Here is a 19,416-nt window from a genome sequence, read left to right on the forward strand (position 1 = left end):
TTCTAACATTTACTAGGGTTTAAGCTTAGTTTCTTTTGTAAATTAATTTGACCAAATAATATACACCTTCATTTTAGCCTTTATAGAATTTGAATCAATCATAGATTTGATATATATATATATATATTTGAAAGACATTGATTTGATATATATATATATATATATATATATATTTTTTTTTTAATATCTATATACAGGGCAACCGAGTGCAAGCTGTACTGTTTGGGCGTGATATTCAACTGCATGAGTATACATTGATCCAAGCAAAGATGTATTTTATCACCAATGCTCTTGTCAAAACAAATCCTACAAAACTTTGTCTTGTTGACCATAACTATCAGTGGATAATCAATACAAGAACTGTTATTGAGGATGTATCAGAGGATGCGATTTCATTTCATACAACAGCGTATAGTTTTGTTCCTTTTGATGAATTCCACAAATACATTGACCTTGATGACCCTATTGGTAAGATTTGTAAAGTTTAAATTCAAAACCTCCCTTTAACATAATATTTATTCACAAAACTTTTGTGTTTAATATGTTAGATGTCATTGCTCTTGCGATAGCTGTCCAACCGCCACGTTAGTTTCAAGCGAAAAATGGACCTTCAATGATTCAAGAATTTATTCTCATTGATCAACTGTATGATCTATTAATTAATATCTTTATGTTTTTTTATGTGATATTTTCATTATACATTTTTTTTAAGGGATAATTACAACATGTTGCTAACCCTGCAGCTCGAACCTTTTTCCCCCTAGACCCCCAAACACTTTGTGCATGTGGAGGTGCCAATTCAACTACAAAGCCTTTGGCTTATACATTTTATTTGCTTCAATCTAATTAGTTTATATAAATAGCCAAGAAAAATAACAGCAACAAAGATATTTTTAAAGCATAATTATTAAACTTAATTCATTATAATGAAATATGATCTAAGTACTACACAAATACTGTTTACTATAATTGGATTTATATGTTTCAGCCTTAATCCTGTTGGTTTAACAATGTGGGACCAGTTCATTGCGAATGAATTAGCAACTATTTCGGAGGTTATCAATCGTAAACCTATTATTATAGCAATGAGACTGAAAGTGATTTCGCATAATGAAAAAGATTTCCAAAATCTTTTTTCTTTATAAACTAAAAACACCTATTTAATAAGATATTTATATTCATTGTAGGAATCTCTTTGTCAAGAAGCCATTCAGCTCCTTCGTCATAAATCCAAATCATTCTAAAGCAACTGCATTGGAAGAATGGTAAATTTTGAATCTATTATGAAATTCTTCCCTAAGATTATAAATTTTTAAGATATTTCGTAGCTTATTTTACCTTTTTACTTGAATTATAACAAACATCTGATTCTAATCAATTGCTTCACATCCTCCTTTTCATGATTAATGTTCATGATTAATATCATCGCTTTAGTTGTACGTTATATTTTGATTACACATGTGATTTTAATCCAATGAATCCCTTTACTAGAATAAAATGACACATTCTTTGGTCGTTGTATGTAATTAAAAAAAAAAAGAAAAAGATTTTAATTGAATGGAATGATACAATCTTTGGTTGCTGCACATAGGACTACTAATAATCATAGGCATTTTTTTTTTTTTGCATATTTCTAAATCCCCACAAAGATTGTTAGTCATTTCTTATTTTTTGTGTGTATATTTATCATTCTCTAATTTGTTTTTTCCATCTCCATAGGACTGCTAGGAATGAAAAGTTGCTTGAGGATATCATTGCCAAAAAACTTGATCCTGCATCTTCATCCAGTACCTCAATGATGCCACCAATGGAAAATTTGACAGATATTGGTGTTATCGCAACTTTACCTAGAGAGGCAAAATTACATACAATGAATACAATAGGTAAATTTTTGGGTCAAAGCTTCGATCTGTGTCAAAAAGTTGGATAAAAAATTATGGTATATGGCCTGCAACAACTGTAACAAAGGTATTGGTGTTGAATATAATGAGTCATTTCAATGCCTATTTTGCAAGGAAGAGGCTGTCGCTGAACCTAGACATGTACACTATCAAAGATATAACCTTTCTTTTGGTCAATAATTCCATAAATAACTCTTACTATTGGAATGCTTATTTATTACATTTTTCTTTTTAGGTGTCGAATTGAAGTTGATTTATGTGATGAAATTGGATCATTGCTAGTTATCATATTTGGAAACAATGCAGAAAATTTCTTGAATTGCACATCGAAAACTTTGATGCTATTTGTGGACGACTAAATTTCGAGTTCGAAATAAATCAAACAAACAAAATAGTTTCACAAATGCAAATTTTTATTGATGAATATGTGGTACAGTTTTCTAAAATTACAAGAGAGTGACCCTCTGATTCGATCTCCTTTAAATACTTGTTGATTGGAATTGTGGTAATGTGATTTTGAACACTAAATATCCTTCAATTTGGCTGAAGGATGGATCGAAGACCCTTGAAACAGAATTACAACGAATCTCTGGCTATAAGCTTGTTAGAAATTCTTTGTTCTTCATGTTCTTCGCGTGTTCTTCGTCTTTGGAGGTTTGTGGCAGAAGTTCTTTGAGGCTTTTGGGGTATAAATTTGTAGAGCTTCATGGATTTGTGGTTTGTTGCAGTTTCTGGAGGCTTTTGAGCTTGATTCCAGCAAACTTTAAGATCTAGGCAAGTAGTTTGTGTTAGGTTCTAAGACTTTAGAAACTAATGTATTAGAACTTCAATTTATTTATGTTGGCAAGCCATTATCAAAACATTTAGTCTAGGTTTAGGCTTGCTTAAAGTTTGGATTGATGTAAATTTGGAATCGAGTGATTGCAGGAATTACTATTCAAAATTTGTAAGGCTCGATCAATCGAAAGTTAGACTCAATCAATTGAAAGTCGTGCATTAGTAATTTTCTATAGAATTCTCAAACCAGCCCAAGCCCATATGACGTGTAGGGTTAAGTGTTTCATTTCAAGTATAAAAGAAAAAAACCCTAATTACGTTTTAGAAGTCTTTATTGAGTCATGTGTTGAATCTTTTGTGAGATCTGAGTGGTGTTTACCTTCATACACACACATAGAGTTATCTAGATCAAGATTCATGTCAAGATCTTGATGATTGCTTCAGTTGCTGCATAAAGAACTTTCAAAAGATCTGAAACCTTTGAGAGGTGTCTCAAAGTCACAAGTAGGAGAACTTGTGGTTGCTGCAGATCAAATAAAGAAGTAGTCCATGAACTCGGAGTTGTCACGTGGTCGTGGTAGTAAGTTTTCTACATGAGGTAGTAATAGGATGTTAGTAGTCTAAGTCTTATTGTACAAACTCCAATTCTTTCATAGTGGATTTGTTTTTACCTTGAGGATAGTTAGGTTAAATCCTCCCTAGGTTTTTTATCGGTTAGGTTTTCCTTGGTCATCAGATTTGTGTGTTCTTTATTGTTCACATTATATCTGTTTTACACATATTGGTTAAACCTAGATTTAATTAAAAAACTTGTTAATCAACTTGGCTTAGTATTAGGTTAAACATATTGTGTTAAAGGGTCTAAAAACTAACAATTTGGATGGTTCTACTTCGAATGTTCTTCGATTTTGGGTTGAAATTCTTGAAGGCTTTGAAGCTCGATATTTGTAGAGCTTCTATACTTTTGAGTGCTTCTGAATCTTCTTTGATGCTACTTGTGCTCTAGATGTCTTGGTGTGTAGAAATTCCTTAGGAAGGCTTCTATTTATAGGAGTTTGGAGGTGGGTTAGTGACACGTGGAAGAGTTTAATTGGTGACATGTGTCACAATTTGATTGAAGGAGCTTTAAGACTTCTTCTCTAAGACACGTGGCATCTTTTAATTGGCCAAAATGTCTTGATTTTTAAGGTGACACATGTCAGCACCAGGCTGGACTGCTTACATCGTTACTTACACGCACTAGATTGTTTGTGTCACCGCTTACATGCGCCGATGTGTGATTGGTTTTTTTGCATGCTTTTTATGCTTTTATTTCATTGACAATTGGCAAATTTCTGTTGGTTTCTGGATAGTGATAGTAGAACCTAGTTGTAGTATGTGGCGCTTTGTAGTTTGTAATTGGCCGTACTTTGTGGACTTGATAATATGATGTGTCAGCTTGTGATAGGTTGAAAATTTTCCCTCTCTACACTAGTAACCACTGAGGTATAATACAAGCACACTTCTAAAATTCCATTTATTTGTTTGTTAAACTTATAAAGATATAGTTTAATAGTTCATAAATCTCTTGTTTTGATTATGTTTGAAAATATATGAAATTCTCACATTCTTGCTCTAATGGTAGGATGGAATACAAAATTTAGAAAACATTGCAAGGCTTTCTTCAGACCAAGAGTTCATTATTCATTTCAAATTTGCAAGCTATATATGAAGTTCGTGGAGAAACATACAATCGATTTAATATTGTTTCCATCTTTGATTTGCCAAATGAAAGTGAATGAATGCAAGCTACTGTGACAAGTAAATTAATATGTATATGTGTTTTAGAACTTCACTAGAGTTCAGAAAAAACGAAATTTTGAAGATAATGGAAGACAGATAGAGACATAATTGTTACTCAATTATGTATCAATTTGTCTTCCCTTTTGTGGATCAAATGTGTAGATATGGATAAATTCGTTATTTTAGACCTCCTTTTGTACACAATATATACTCATCTTTATAAGCTACTCTTGTGATATTGAAGCTCTTTTTTTATAAAATCTAATATAACTTAATGTTATTATTATAGTTAATTTATCAAAAAAAAAATTCTTGTATTTAGATTTTGACATAAATATAACATAAAAAATTATATTATTTACTTAATATAACAAATAACACTTTTTTATTTTATTTTTTTTATGTATGTGATCTTTCACAGTAAAATATAAACATAGCCTTTGGGAGAAAAGTGATGGGGACATGGCTGAAGTACTGGTGTCTATGTTGAAAGTAACCATAGATTTGATAATATATCTGAATATTTTGAAACATTTAATGGTATAATTTCTAAGCAATCCAATACTTAAATAATTTAAAATAAATTCTATTTCTAACCTTAATTGTAATCTTTTTACTGGCTAACACGTGCCTTGCACGTGCTTCAGAATTAGTGTTTACAAAAAAGAGAGATAAAGATTAGAATGTAACATTCTTTGAGGTAGATAACACTTCAATGTCACCACATCACATACTGCATAAGAGAGAGAGTTAAAACTTAAAAAAAAAATTTAAAAGTTAGAACAGAGAAGAGAATTAGATGGTGGGGTGGGTGGGATACTAATATGCCAGTGCCAAAAACGAAAGACTTCCATTTTATTTTAACGAAGACCGCAATTTTTTTCTTCTATCTAAATATATAATATAATATAGGATTTAAATATGATACTTGGCCTTTCCACATTTAAAAAAAAAAAAAAAAATTTATAGCCATTTCATTGAATATAAATTATATAAAGAGAGAACACAAGAATTAATAATAACTAGAACATTATATTGTTTTGGTTTTAGATAAAATATTAAAAAAAAAGTATATGGCTTTGGTCTTAATTACAATCTAAAAATGAAAATTACATGGATAAACGTAACATTGATCTACTAACCTTTGATCTAGATTTGGAGACTATGTTACAAAGTGGGAAAAGGTTAGGCATCTACTTTGTCCAGTGAAATTGGTCTTCTAGACAATGGTGACCAACGATAATAATATTATCGTCCAATCAAACATGTTATGAACATTCAAGAGTAGGTTATTCAAGATTGAAATGAGTGCTTGTGTGTGCATGATGAAAAACCATAATTTAATCATATTATCACATTTGAATGGGTTGACACTAAAGCATGGTGATTATGTGTCTACTATGTGATAAAACTAAAACATGTTTACTATCAAATTAAATAGCATCCTAAGATCTAGCATACTTTCAAACATAAATATGTGAAGAGCTAAGCAGGGTCGGCCCTAGACATTTTGGGACCTAAGGCGAGAACTAAAATGGGGCATTTTTTATACTTATGTATTAATTAAATTAATATTTTTATATTATAATATATTTCATTTGAAATATATTTTTGGCGAATTTCTTGCTCATTTGTGATATTTTCATTTAAATTTTGTGTTATATTTTTTTTTATTACTAATAACAAATTTATCCATTGATCCTTTTTAAGACTCAATTAGTTTTTCTTCTTTTTTTTATTTTTTTATTTTAGTTTTTCATATCCATATGCATATTTTCTAGTAGACATTTCTAATCAAATAATATATTTATAAAGACTAAAATAAAAAATAACTTTCAAGTGTAGAGCAAATGAGAAATAGAACCTAATTTATATAAAAAGTATTGTTGTAATTTCACTAAACAATGACAAGTTTTTAGTAATCTCAACCTGCATAAATAAAGATTTATTCATTATATTACCAATAACTAATATATATATATATATATATATATATATAAACACAAGATTAAAATTAAAGAAAAAAATAATAAGTACAGCCATAACAAAAGTACAAGCTCAGCCTAGCCAAGAAGATGCCAAGATGGCCACAAAAGTCTTATTAATAAGACCCACCCACAAAAAACACAAAACAAATCCTATTACACCTATAACCAAAAAAAAAAAAAAACCTAGAAGGCCCAAACGTCCAACCATAACTCAATATAAACGGGTACAGTCTTAACAAATAAAAAGTAGAGAAAGCCAAGCCTTATACCTCAAAAGTCAAAACTCATCCATCTGCAGAATCAAAACGCAGTAGCGAAAAAAATAAAAAATAAAATAAAAGGCAGTCGTCAGTCCTTACTCCTTAGTCAGTTCAGAGTTTTTAGATCGGATGATTTAGATTGGAGGAAGCTTGAACTAGGCAGCCAGCAACAGTGGAGAGAAAGAATGAGGTTAATTTAGGGATTTGAGGTTTTTTATTTGTTTTGATTTGTGATTGTTTTGTGGTTAATTTCTTAGACCAGATTTGTAGTTTATCTTGTTGAATTTTGATTTGTCTAGAGGATAATGACATTATTTTTGGGACAATTGATTTTGTTTAGACCAAATTTTTTTTTTGTGCTACCAATGTTTAATTGGATATAACAAAAATTTTGTTTTTTAGCCAAAAGGATGTGCCAGATTTTTTTTTTTAGATTCATTTGAATTTTTTTTTTTTTTTTTTTGCCCCTTATTTTCTAAAATTTTGGGGCCCCCTTCTACTTGGGGGCCTTAGACAATTGCCTAATTGGCCTAGTGGAAGGGCCGGCCCTGAACCTAGGCATAGACATTCAAACAACATTCAAAACAAAAGTATGTTTAATCTAAATTTTTAGCACATTATAAAAGAAAAGGGTTATGGAGTCATACTTGCATGCATAACAGTCCAAGGGAGGGAGGAGATTCCTCCTAGAGGATGTCGAGGAGTGAGACAACAAATAACCAAAGACCAAGAGGACTAGTTTTTGTCTCAATGTGGCTTAACTAGGAGTACAAACCATATTGGTTCCTCTCTTTGTTGCTTCCTCTTAACCCCTAAAAGAGAATAGGGGTACTCTTTTAAAACCTTTCAGGAGTGAGGTAACAAGTACCAAGTTGTAAACCTAAGACCAAGAGGATCAATGTTTACCCTTCTAGTAATTCGAGACCAAGAGGATCGAAGCACCAAAGAAGCTCTTCTTGTTACTTCCTCTAGAGTTTTAGGAGACTGAGGTGCTTTGGAATAAACATTCTACCCTTTTCTATAGTGAGGAAAATAGTATTCTAGAGGAAAGGGGCATTCAATTCGGGGGTTGGTAAGGTTGGAGGGAAAATAGAGAGCCAAAGTTCAAAATTCAGAGTCATTAGGTCCTTCCTTTTTTGCTCCAATCAAACTTAATTACCTTGATTTCTTCCATTTTTTGACCCAATTAATGCCCAATCAGTTATTAATAGATCCTAATTTCCTCAAATTAATTATCAATCAATTTCAACAAAAATCAAGGAATCCATTAATTTTTGACCATCAAAATAATCAATAGTGTACATCCTTATCTTTTAGAGAAATACTATGTCCACAATATTTTCACAAAAAATTCTAAGTGGCAAGTTGTTAGTTGTTACTGATTGTTAGTGTTGGGGTAAAAAAGTAATCTCAGTGGCAGGTTCAAATTTGAACCAATAACAATTAACCATTTATAATTTGTTATGAAAATGTTGTGAATGTAACACTTCTTTATCTTTTAATGTCAGCTTGAATTGATAGGATTTCAACACATCACCGATTTCAAATTGATCATGACCAATCAGAATTAATTGCTTAAAATCATGTGTGGTCAAACTTAATAATGTTGGTGCACATCTACGATTGAATTTTGATTATTTGATATTTTTCAATCTGATGGTCCAAGTAAGGTGCATGACTAGTCATTTTAATTGTTATGACTTAAAGATTAATTTTACATGAATTAATTAAAAATCAAACGGTCAAAATTATGGTCTTACCTTTGAGGTGTGAAATTACTCTTTTGCCCTTGGTAAAGGTTAAATGCAGGTTGCAAAATAAGGTGTACAGAGACAAATAGCTAATTGATCGAGATCTTGACACTTAGAATACTAAAGTTGATTGATCAAGAATCATGGTATCAAAAATTAGATCAAGTCCAATCATTCGTCCAACTTATTGGGTTTCATGACCTTAAGGCTAAAGTATAAAGAACACTTATTGGATGACAAAATATACTTTGGGAGAGCTATGTTTTGTACACCTAGGGTTCATGTAACCAAGTTCTCTCTAAGGACCACCTTGAGATTGAAGATTCAAGGTTTGGTGTTCAAGGTGAAGTTGTCAGTACATAGTCAAGTTGATGTGAAGAATATTCAAGATGGTTCTTGAAGTCACGGGTAGAGTGTTCATGTTGCATAGAGTCCATAGTATAAAAGTCGAAGGATGTGGAGCTGCATGTGATTACGTTATTAGTAAGTATTACATGAGGTAACTGTAGAGTAGGAGTTAATTATATATAATTGCATGTGATCTGTTTTCTTGAAGGTTGACGTTAAACCCTTGGAGAGTTTTTTCTATTAGAATTTTTCCTTCATGACCATATTGCTTGTGTTATTTATTTTTTTATTTTTACTATTTACTTTTTGCGATATGGTTGTATGTCTTGATTAATCTCGAACTGAATTTTCACATCTAGGTGGTTAATTAATCAAGGTGTGGCTTTAAAATTTACTAATTGGTAACAACTAGAGTCTAAATTTCCTTACAAATTCCAACGATAAATGCAAAATTTAAGTACAAATCTTTTATTTAAAATGACGAAAAGATAAGAAAAAGAAGAAAAAAAATTTCCAGTACAGATGCAATGATAGCCGACTGCATAAATTTTGCTGTCAATAAAAGATAAACTGCTAAGATTGGGATATTATCGGATCATACGTTACAACACACGGAAAGAAGAATGAAAAAGACAGATACACAACAAAACATCAAGAACTGAGCAAGATCTTTCTGAATGTTTATCATCCGAATCTAATAAAGTAGTTGAGGACACAAGTTGAGCTGATCAGCTTAGATTATCCTGCACTTCTTTTGAGGCGTTATTCACTAACTTGTGTTAGCGTATAACAATCGTAAAAAAATACATCTCTCAAGTCATTATCTACCGTCACCCAGTTTTCCCATTTTCATTAAATGCAACTTTGTCTAAAACTATGGGACAATAAAACACGACCTTAATTTTATCTCAAAAACCTACTTTCATAGTCGGCAACCATAAGAGATGGTGGCGTATAGACATAATCATCAAGAGGGAACAACATGACTCAAATTATGGATTTTACTAGGTCAAAATCTAGCTTTAAAAGAAAGCATTGCTTATACTTTATCTATTGCCCAACAAGCGTCAACTATTTGAAGGTGACTCAAATTATTGTTAATGGAAAAATAAATTAAGTTTTTGGGGTTTGCAAAAGCGAATCCGAATGTTTAACAGTCAATAACTTATAATATATACTAGCAATTTAGCATGGCAATAAACAATCAATAAGTTTGGACACAATTTTTTATAATTATTGATATAGGTTTTTTTGTGATTGATGCATCATAAAAGTAGTATATTTGGTGTGTGTTTGGGAGTTGTTGAAAAAAGTTTAGTATTTTTTTTTTCTTTTTTGCTTTTGTCTCAACCTTTTTGCAAATAATCTAGCTTTTAATTTTTCTATTTTAAATAAACTAGCTTTTAGCTTATTATAATAGGTTTAACATAAAAATTACTAAAACCATATTTTTTGATAAATAATATACAAATAATCTACCGAAAAATAAGCAATTTTCAAATGGACCCTCATGCAGTTATGTGAAATTGATATTCTTTCAATCATAATTTACCACTATTATATAACCTGTGTATATGTACGGTATAATTAAAAATAATTACACACACGAGTTCAAATTATATATAGTGTAAGAATTACATTTTTTTTAAGGCATATATACACACACAAGTTTTACTTCTTTTTTTTTTTTTTTTTTTTTTTTGTGTGTGTGGATACACATGAGTTTACTCTCTCTTTTTTTTAATTGATTTTTTATGGTTTATTTATATCAGACTTTTTGTCTTTTACTCAACATTAACTTACCTAGAATAAAAATTAAAAAAACTTAGATATGACACATGACAAAATTAGATAATAATTGAAATCCAATTTAGAGTCTTATTGAAGTTTTTTTCAGCTTTAACTTTAATTATATATATATATATATATATATATATATTTATATATTTATAGATATTAACACCATGTTATGTGCAAATCATAATCCCCAAAACAGAATACAAATCCTCTATATTATTTTTTGTGTTCCATTTTATGTTCCACCAATCACAACTTGTAATATATTTGTTTAACTTTTCTTATAAAATAGCTAAAGTTTAAAAAAATAAAAATATACACATAACAAATTGTAATTGGTGGAACATAAAATGGAGTACAAGATGTGGTACAAAAGATTTGTATTCTCCAAAATAAGAGTAAACTTGTGGAACACATTAACATGATGACACCACTCTTCTAGATTATATTGCGCCAACAATGACGTAATAACTGCTCTATAAATTATTATAAATCTCTTAATAGCATTATATATACTCCAACTGCGCTCAACACTACACTACACTAAATCCATCTTTCTAATTTCCTCCAAACTTCTTATCCAAATTTGATTATTTTTGTCATTATTATTTTTTTCCCTTCACAAGCTCTGGCATCTCCAACCAAGTAAGTACCTGCTTGGTTTGTTCGAGTAATTTGCTTTACTCGTCAAACCTAGCATATAACTCCATTGCTTTTCGTTGTCTAGAGTTTCGAATTTTAGCACTAGTCCCACCAAAAGAAAAAGGGTCATCCTGATTTTTTATTCAACAATATACCCAAAAGAGGATTGTGTATTCCATCATGGAGTCTGAGAAGAACGAAAACCTAGACAATGAACCAAATTCAGTTAAGCTTAAATATGTGAAGCTAGGTTACCACTACTTAGTCTCCAACGCCATGTATATTTTCCTCGTGCCACTCACTATAGCTTCCACACATCTTTCTGTCAAAGATTTCGTCCATTTGTTCAATTATCTTAAGTTAAATCCCGTCATTTACACTATGCGCTGTACTTACAGTTTTACTTGCAACCCTTCACTTCATGCGTCGTCCTAAACAAGTTTACTTGTTGAATTTCGTATGTTACAAGCCCGAGCCAGGTCTAATGTGCAGCCAAGAAACTTTCATGAAAAGAGCTGAGCTTAGTAGGAGTTTCTCCGAAGAAAGTTTAGCGTTTCAAAAGAAGATTTTGGAGAACTCAGGGTATGGCCCAAATACATATGCATCCAAATCACTGTTAGATGTTCCAATGAACTTGACTATTGAGGAAGCGAGGAAGGAGACTGAGATGGTGATGTTTGGAGCAATTGATAATTTGTTAGCAAAAACAAGGGTTAATGTTAAGGATATTGGGATTCTTATTGTAAATTGTAGTGTTTTCAATCCAACACCATCCCTATCAGCCATGGTTGTGAACCGCTACAAGCTTAGAGGGAATATTTTGAGCTATAACCTTGGTGGGATGGGCTGCAGTGCTGGACTTATTTCTATAGACCTGGCCAAGCGGTTGTTGCAGGTTGTGTGCATGTTATGCAAAGGTTTGAGTATAAAATCTTTTTACATATTGCTTAAAGCCTAGTAAAGCTCTAAACCATTATTATTCTTGCCTTTGAACTTTGTCTTTTTGCAATGATATCAACTCCCTTTCACATGATCTTTGTTACGCCATGTGTCTTTCCTACTTGAAATACCAATCACTAAAGCAAAGAAACAGTTTGAAACTATATGCAATACATATTAAAATTCAATACAGTTTGATATTTTTCATTGTTTTTGTTTTGTTTTTCTTGAAATTTAGTAATTATGATAGTTGTAGGGGTAAAATTCCCAAAGTCAACAACGGGCCTTGGGCCCCGCACGGAGCCCAACCATGACCAAAAGGGAAAAGGGGGACCAAAAGACTTCTGGCCTAATCCTGTTGAGCCCAGTTTATTTTAAAAGACGTCCGAGGAGGAATGTCTCCTCAGACACACAAATATGGGCCCAATGTGCACCCCCTCCACAGTGAAGAACCATCCCAAACAAACGTGGGTAGTAGGATGAGCCTCACATAGCAGGAAAGAGGAAAATGTAAGACGTCCAGGGAGAAGCCACAACTGCCGCATTAAATGCAAGGAAGTTACGCTTTCAGCCGCATTAATGTGGAGAAGACAGGCGAACAGTGTTACATTGGTCAGTGCAACTCACAGAAAGATAAGGTGGATGTCCGATGGGACAGGCACTCAAGTGAAGGTCCAGATGGTTAACAAATGTAAGACCCTTATCAATTTAAGGAGGCTATATAAGAGAAGGAAATCCCCATGAAGAGGAGATCGGGGAATTTAGAGAAAAAGAGAGAGAGGTTAAAGAATTCTGTAGTCTTTAAACAGAGCAAGATGTGCACTTATACGTCTCCTCGGACCGGTATCCTGTAAACTTAAATGGAATATTCTCACGTTCAGACTGTTGCATGGCATACAACTAACTAACGTTCACCCCTAGTTCTATAACCCGCTCTCTACAAATTCATTGTCTAGGGACTTTTGGGCCAGAACCACTTACTTGTTGGGCCTGGGCCCCAAAAACCGCCCCTACAATAGTTATTAAAAAGCATTTGTTATGATTTTGTTAGTATATGAAACTATCAATTCTACCATTTAAAGAAAATATGATATGATAAGATTTAAGATTTTATTAAATGATATAGACATAGGAGGTTTTCTTGATATTCTGATAAAATTTAAACTAAATTTAAACATATATATTAAAATAATAGCCTGGAAAAAAATTTTAACTATCAAAAAGTTATGTGGTATTATTACAAAAAAAAAAAAAAAAAAAAATCCTATATTTTTAGGGTTAAAAGTTTGGAACATGTTATACTTTGTCATCCATATAGCAAAGAAAAAGTCTGTCATTATATTATTTCTCTTATAATATATTATAAATATTAATTAAGGCATATAAAAGTGATATATTTTATTTCATTTATTTAAATTTAATTGATTAGTTTACATTTTCTAAAAATATTTTTATATTATAATGTATAATATTCAATATTTAATATATATTTTAGAAATTCATTAATTTATTTTTGAAGAATATTAATTAATTGTGATTAATAAACACACACAAGAAATGCATAAGTCTATTATGAGGCTTTGTCTTTTATCAATTTTGGAACAAACAATTTTCTTCATCAATTTGGAATTAAATAGCCAAACTACATCACGTGTTTGACTATTATTTCTACATGTAAATATATTTTTCATATGTCAATAATAAATTATAATTAAAAAACATATGCCCTTAAATGTACACTACTAATTGCTCTAATTTTCTATGATTTACCTCCTCTGTCTTGTATTGTTGGTTTTGTTTAGAAAATTTAACTTTGTAAGAGAATATCATATGATGTGTTGTCTTTTAGTTAAAATAATAAAATTTCAAAACTTTTATTTTTTAGAATATTAAGTATTTTTAATACACACACATTGAGAATGGAGAAAAAAGGAGAAGGGAGAAGATTTTTTAAAGAAACTTACATATATTAATATTAATTCTAGTATAGGATTAACATCTCTAACATCACTCTATACTCCATTTATCTCCTTAAATTGCGTAAATCAATCCTTTTATTACCACCATGGAACAGGTTCAGCCTAGCTCCTATGCGCTAGTAGTGAGCATGGAAAGCATGACTCTCAACTGGTATAGTGGCAATAATCGATCAATGCTCATCACAAACTGCCTATTTCGTATGGGAGCAGCTGCAATCCTCTTATCAAACCAATCATCTGATCGCCATCATTCAAAATATCAACTCATTCATACTGTACGTACCCACAAAGGTGCAGATGATCAATGTTACAATTGTGTTATTCAAAAGGAAGACATGGATAAACGACATGGCATTTCAATCTCCAAAGATTTATTGACAGTAGCTGGTGAAGCCCTTAAAAGCAACATTACAACATTGGGGCCCTTAGTCCTACCTCTATCTGAACAAATCCTATTTTTTGTGAACTTAGTTGGAAGAAAGATGTTTAAAATGAAGATAAAAAAATATGTTCCAGATTTTAAGTTAGCTTTCGAGCACTTTTGTATACATGCAGGAGGGAGGGCAGTGTTAAGTGAAGTAGAGAAGAACCTTAGGTTGAGCGAATGGCATATGGAGCCCTCCAGAATGACTCTTTATAGGTTTGGGAACACTTCTAGTAGTTCCTTATGGTATGAACTAGCTTATTCCGAGGCTAAAGGGAGAATTAAGGAACGGAATCGGGTGTGGCAGATTGCGTTTGGATCAGGATTCAAGTGTAATAGTGTTGTGTGGCAAGCACTGTGAACCATAAGTCCGAAATATGAGAAGAATAATCCTTGGATGGATGAAATTGATGACTTTCCTGTTTATGTGCCCGAAGAGGCAGCCATTGTTTCTTAAGGCTTCTCCTCAAAAAAGGAAAAGAAAAAAGAAAAAGGCTTCTTCTTTTAGGAAGTAGAACATTCATAAATGTTTGCGTTTTTCTTTTGCGGCGGAATTTGCATGCCTATGATCTATAAAACATAAATAATGTCTACGTATTAGCTATGGTCTTATGTACTACGTACTAGTGAAATTATAATAATACTCTTGCTCTTTTTTATTTCATACTTTGCTATTGCTAGTTGGGAGCTATGTCTCCAATTTCTGACTTCAAAACATTTAGAATTTTTTTATGGGATTGAGAAAGTGAGAGAAGAGAAGAGAAAGACATAGAATGTTATGGAATTTATTAACGTGGTTTGATTTGATAACAAAAGTCCATTGCAAAAGGATTTGACAATGTCCAAAGCGTTATGTCATTTAAAATTTTGAATGATGTTGTTAAGTTCTAAGAAATTAGGAACTAATGTATTAGAACTTCAATATGCATATGTTAGCAAACCATGATCAAAACGTTTAGTCTAGATTTAGGCTGCTCAAAGTGTGTGTATATGTAAAGTTAGAATCGAGTAACTGCAGGAAATTACTATTAAATTTCTGCAAGGCTCGATTGATCAAAAATTAGACTCGAGCGATCGAAACTCGTACAAATTGTTTTTCTGCAAAGTTTTCCAACTCAACCCAATCCCATATGATGTGTAGGGTTTTACGTTTTGCCTTAAGTATAAAAGGAAAAACCCTAGCCACGTTTTAGAGATTGTTAATATGCTGTGTGTGTGGATCTCTTGTGAGATTTAGAAGTATTTGTCTTCATACACACTTAGGGTTATCAAGATCAAGATTGATGTTGAGAGCTTTGTGATCGCTTTAATTGTTGTTTCAAGATGTTAGGTTCTAAAGTTTAGGATTTTATATATTTAGAACTCTAATTTGTATTGTTGGCAAACCATGATCAAAACAATGTGTTTAGAAGTGTTTAAAGCTAGCTCAAAGTTGTATGTCAATGTAAAGTTGGAATCGAGTTTAAAGCAGGAAGCACTGTGGCTTTCGACCTGGCTCAATCAATCGAAGCTTAGGCTCGACCGATCGAAGCTCGGGCAGATCGCTTTTTTGCAGAATTTTCCAACTCAGCCCTAGTTGTTTTAAAACGTTTTTAGGGTTTCTTATTTGTTCTAAGTATAAAAGGCAAACCCTAACCACGTTTTAGTGTTGCTCATATTGCGGTTTGTATAAATCTCTTGTGAGATCTAGAGGAGCTTTCGTTTACACAAACTTAGGGTTTTCAAGGAGGAGATATTTTCTACACCTTGATGATCAATTCAGTTGCTGCCATTAAAGTTTAAAGAATACACAAGCGGGGGTGCTTGTAGCTGGTGGGAATCCAAGAAAAAAGGAGTCCGTAGATTCGGAGTTTACACGTGGTCGTGTCAGTAAGTTCTACTGGTTGGTAGCATTAGAAAGTCAAGTGGGGGTGCTTGTAAGTCATTTTGTATGAATTTCGATTCTTTCAAGATAGTGGATTCAAGTTTACCTTGAGAATAGCTAGGTCAAATCCTCCTCAGGTTTTTACCGGTTTGGTTTCCTGGGTGATCATATCGTGTGTTATTTATTTTCTGCTGCTTTGCATGATTTGATCTTTATTATTGTGATAACCTAGACTTGTTTAATTGGACTAAGTAACAACTTGGCTAATTACCTAGGTTTAATAAATTGTTTAAGGGGTCTAAAAACCGTCAAGTGGTATCAGAGCGGGTAGCTCTTTTGTTGTTGATCCTTTGATCACTGAGCTGATCCTTGACCCCTGTTGTCATGGAACACGGACACTCTCTAGTTATTCCTCCTCACTTTGATGGGAATAATTATGCTTACTGGAAAGTAAGGATGAAAGCTTTCTTGAAATTCATTGATGAGAGGGTGTGGAACTCCGTTGAATACGGATGGGAGAAGCCCACTACTCCTGTTAGTGAGTGGCAAACTTTTCAGAAAGAAGCAGCTTCATTTAATAGCAAGGCTATGAATGCGATTTTTAACGCTGTTTCTATGGAGGAATTTAAGAGAATCTCGAATGTTGAGATCGCTCATACTGCTTGGAATATCCTCCAGACTGTGCATGAAGGCACAAAGGCTTTCAAAATAAATAAATTGCAGCAATTGACTTCTAAATTTGAAAGCATTAGGATGTCTGATGATGAATCTTTTGATGAATTCTATGCTAAACTGAATGATATTGTTAATTCTGCTTATAACTTGGGTGAAATTTATGATCAACCTAAAATTGTTAGGAAGATTCTTAGATCTTTGACTGAGGACTTTAGACCCAAGGTGACTGCCATTACTGAAAGTAAGGATGTGGACTCCATCCCTGTTGATGAGCTTGTAGGATCTCCTCAATCCTATGAGTTGGATCTACCCAAAACTACCAAATCCAAATTAATGGCTCTTAAGTCAGTTGATGATGTTGATAGTGGTGGATTTGATGATGAGCTCTCTACTACAGAGATTGCCTATCTTGCCAAGAATTTTAGAAACTTTCTCAAGAATAACAATAGAAAGGCAAGAGGCACAAACACTGCTGAACCTAGAAATTTTAGGAAGCATGATCCCACTAAGGTTAATAATAATGACAAACCTAGAGAAAGAGTAGGTCAATCTTCCAATAATTCTTTGGGCTCTCAATGTTTTGGATGTCAAGGGTATGGACACATGAAATCTGAATGTCCAACCTATTTGAAGTCTATGGGTAAGGCTATGGCTGTAACCCTTAGTGATGGTGAAGTTTATGATCATGAGTCCGATTGTGATGAGGATGGAAACTTCATTGCTTTCACTGCTACTGCTATAGTTGATGAGAGCATATCTGTTGAAGAGAACCCTTCTGATGGGGAACTCTCTGAAGATGCAGATCTTCAAGAGGCCTATAACAAACTTTACAAAGTTGCTGCAAAGGATGCTATGAATGTTGAACTTGGTCTAAAGAAAATTGAATCTCTTGAGCTTGAAAAGAAAAATTTGCTTGTTAAATTGTTTGATGCTAATGATCTTTTGAACAATGTGAAAACTGAAAACATGCTTTTGCTTGATAAAGTTAAATCTTTGGAACTTGATTTATCTGTTGCTAGATCTGCTAGTTCTAAACTTGATCAAATGCTGAGTGTTCAAAAGTCGTCTTCTGACAAAACTGGTTTAGGTTATGTTGATAGCATCAGTGTGTCTGCTCCTCATTCCACTAAGTTTGTTCCTTCATCTTCTTCTTCTGAACCTTCAGTGAGTGAGATAGTGAGTGAGACTGTCAAACCCTCTGTGAGTGAGGTTGCTAAACCCTTAGAATGTTCATCATCTAGGAAGATTAGGGTTGATCTGAAAGAATCTAAGCCTAAGAAGCCTACCTTATCTAAGGACAAGACACATGATAAACCTGCATGGGTTTGTCACTTTTGTGGAAAGACTGGACACATACGTCCAAATTGCTACAAGCTGCAAGCTGCAAAGAGAGCAAATAAACCAAAAGTACCTGTGCCTCAAGCACTTGATCCTATGGTACTTATTGGTGATTTGGTAAAGGTTTTAAACCTTTATTCCAATCCTGGAGTTGGTAATCATTCTCAAGTGAATAAAAACTCCAATGCTCGTGGTGCATCTAAAAAGTTTTGGATGCAAAAGACTCGACCTAACTGAGTCTTTCTGACATGGTCCTTGTGCTTCATTGCTCTATCCTTTGTGACCATTGTTCTTTGGTTTTTTTTTTTTTTTTTTTTTTTTTTGTCTCTAGGATTTGCATGGCATAACATTCATGCATTTCATTCTAGGTGTTTTTTTGTTATTAAAATAAAAAAAAAAAATAATAAAGGAAGCACATTTTGTTTTTGCACTATTCTTCCTGGTTTTTGAGAACAAGGTTGGTCAATTTATTTTCACATAACATGTTTTTTGTACCTTGTTTAGCTTTGATGAGCTTATTTATTGCACTTTACTAGTTGAAAATTTGTAGTGCATGTTGTGTGGGAAAGATGTGTATGGTTTTTGATTACTATGTCTTAATCTTGAAGTCACTTGTTTTTAAATGTTAGACTTGAACTTTTAGAGAAAGGCATAAATAACCATCTCACCACTGTTCACTAGCCAATCATGAACACCTTAGTGCATATCATAAGATTTTGTGCTCGAGAAAGTGTAGCACATGCACAAAAAGAACATAAGGTGAAACCTCGGTAAAAGTGCTTAATTCTTAAAATCTAATTTGTGTGTACTATTAGACTTGATGTCAAACTCACATAAACTTAAAATTGGAATGTATATTATGAGGCATAAATATAAGAAACTTACATGATTGCAAGCTTATGATCTAGGAGATGTGGGAGTTATATGATGTAACTCTTTAGGTGATAGTCT

At 32.6% G+C, this 19,416-nt stretch overlaps 1 pseudogene; it reads left to right on the forward strand.

The window, feature by feature from the left end:
* Nucleotides 1–11,217: 11,217 nt before the first annotated feature.
* Nucleotides 11,218–14,949, forward strand: LOC115957855 (annotated as a pseudogene).
* The last annotated feature ends 4,467 nt before the right edge of the window (nt 14,950–19,416 follow it).

The sequence above is a fragment of the Quercus lobata genome, chromosome 8 (assembly GCF_001633185.2).
Source record: "Quercus lobata isolate SW786 chromosome 8, ValleyOak3.0 Primary Assembly, whole genome shotgun sequence".
Classification (NCBI taxonomy): Eukaryota; Viridiplantae; Streptophyta; class Magnoliopsida; order Fagales; family Fagaceae; genus Quercus; species Quercus lobata.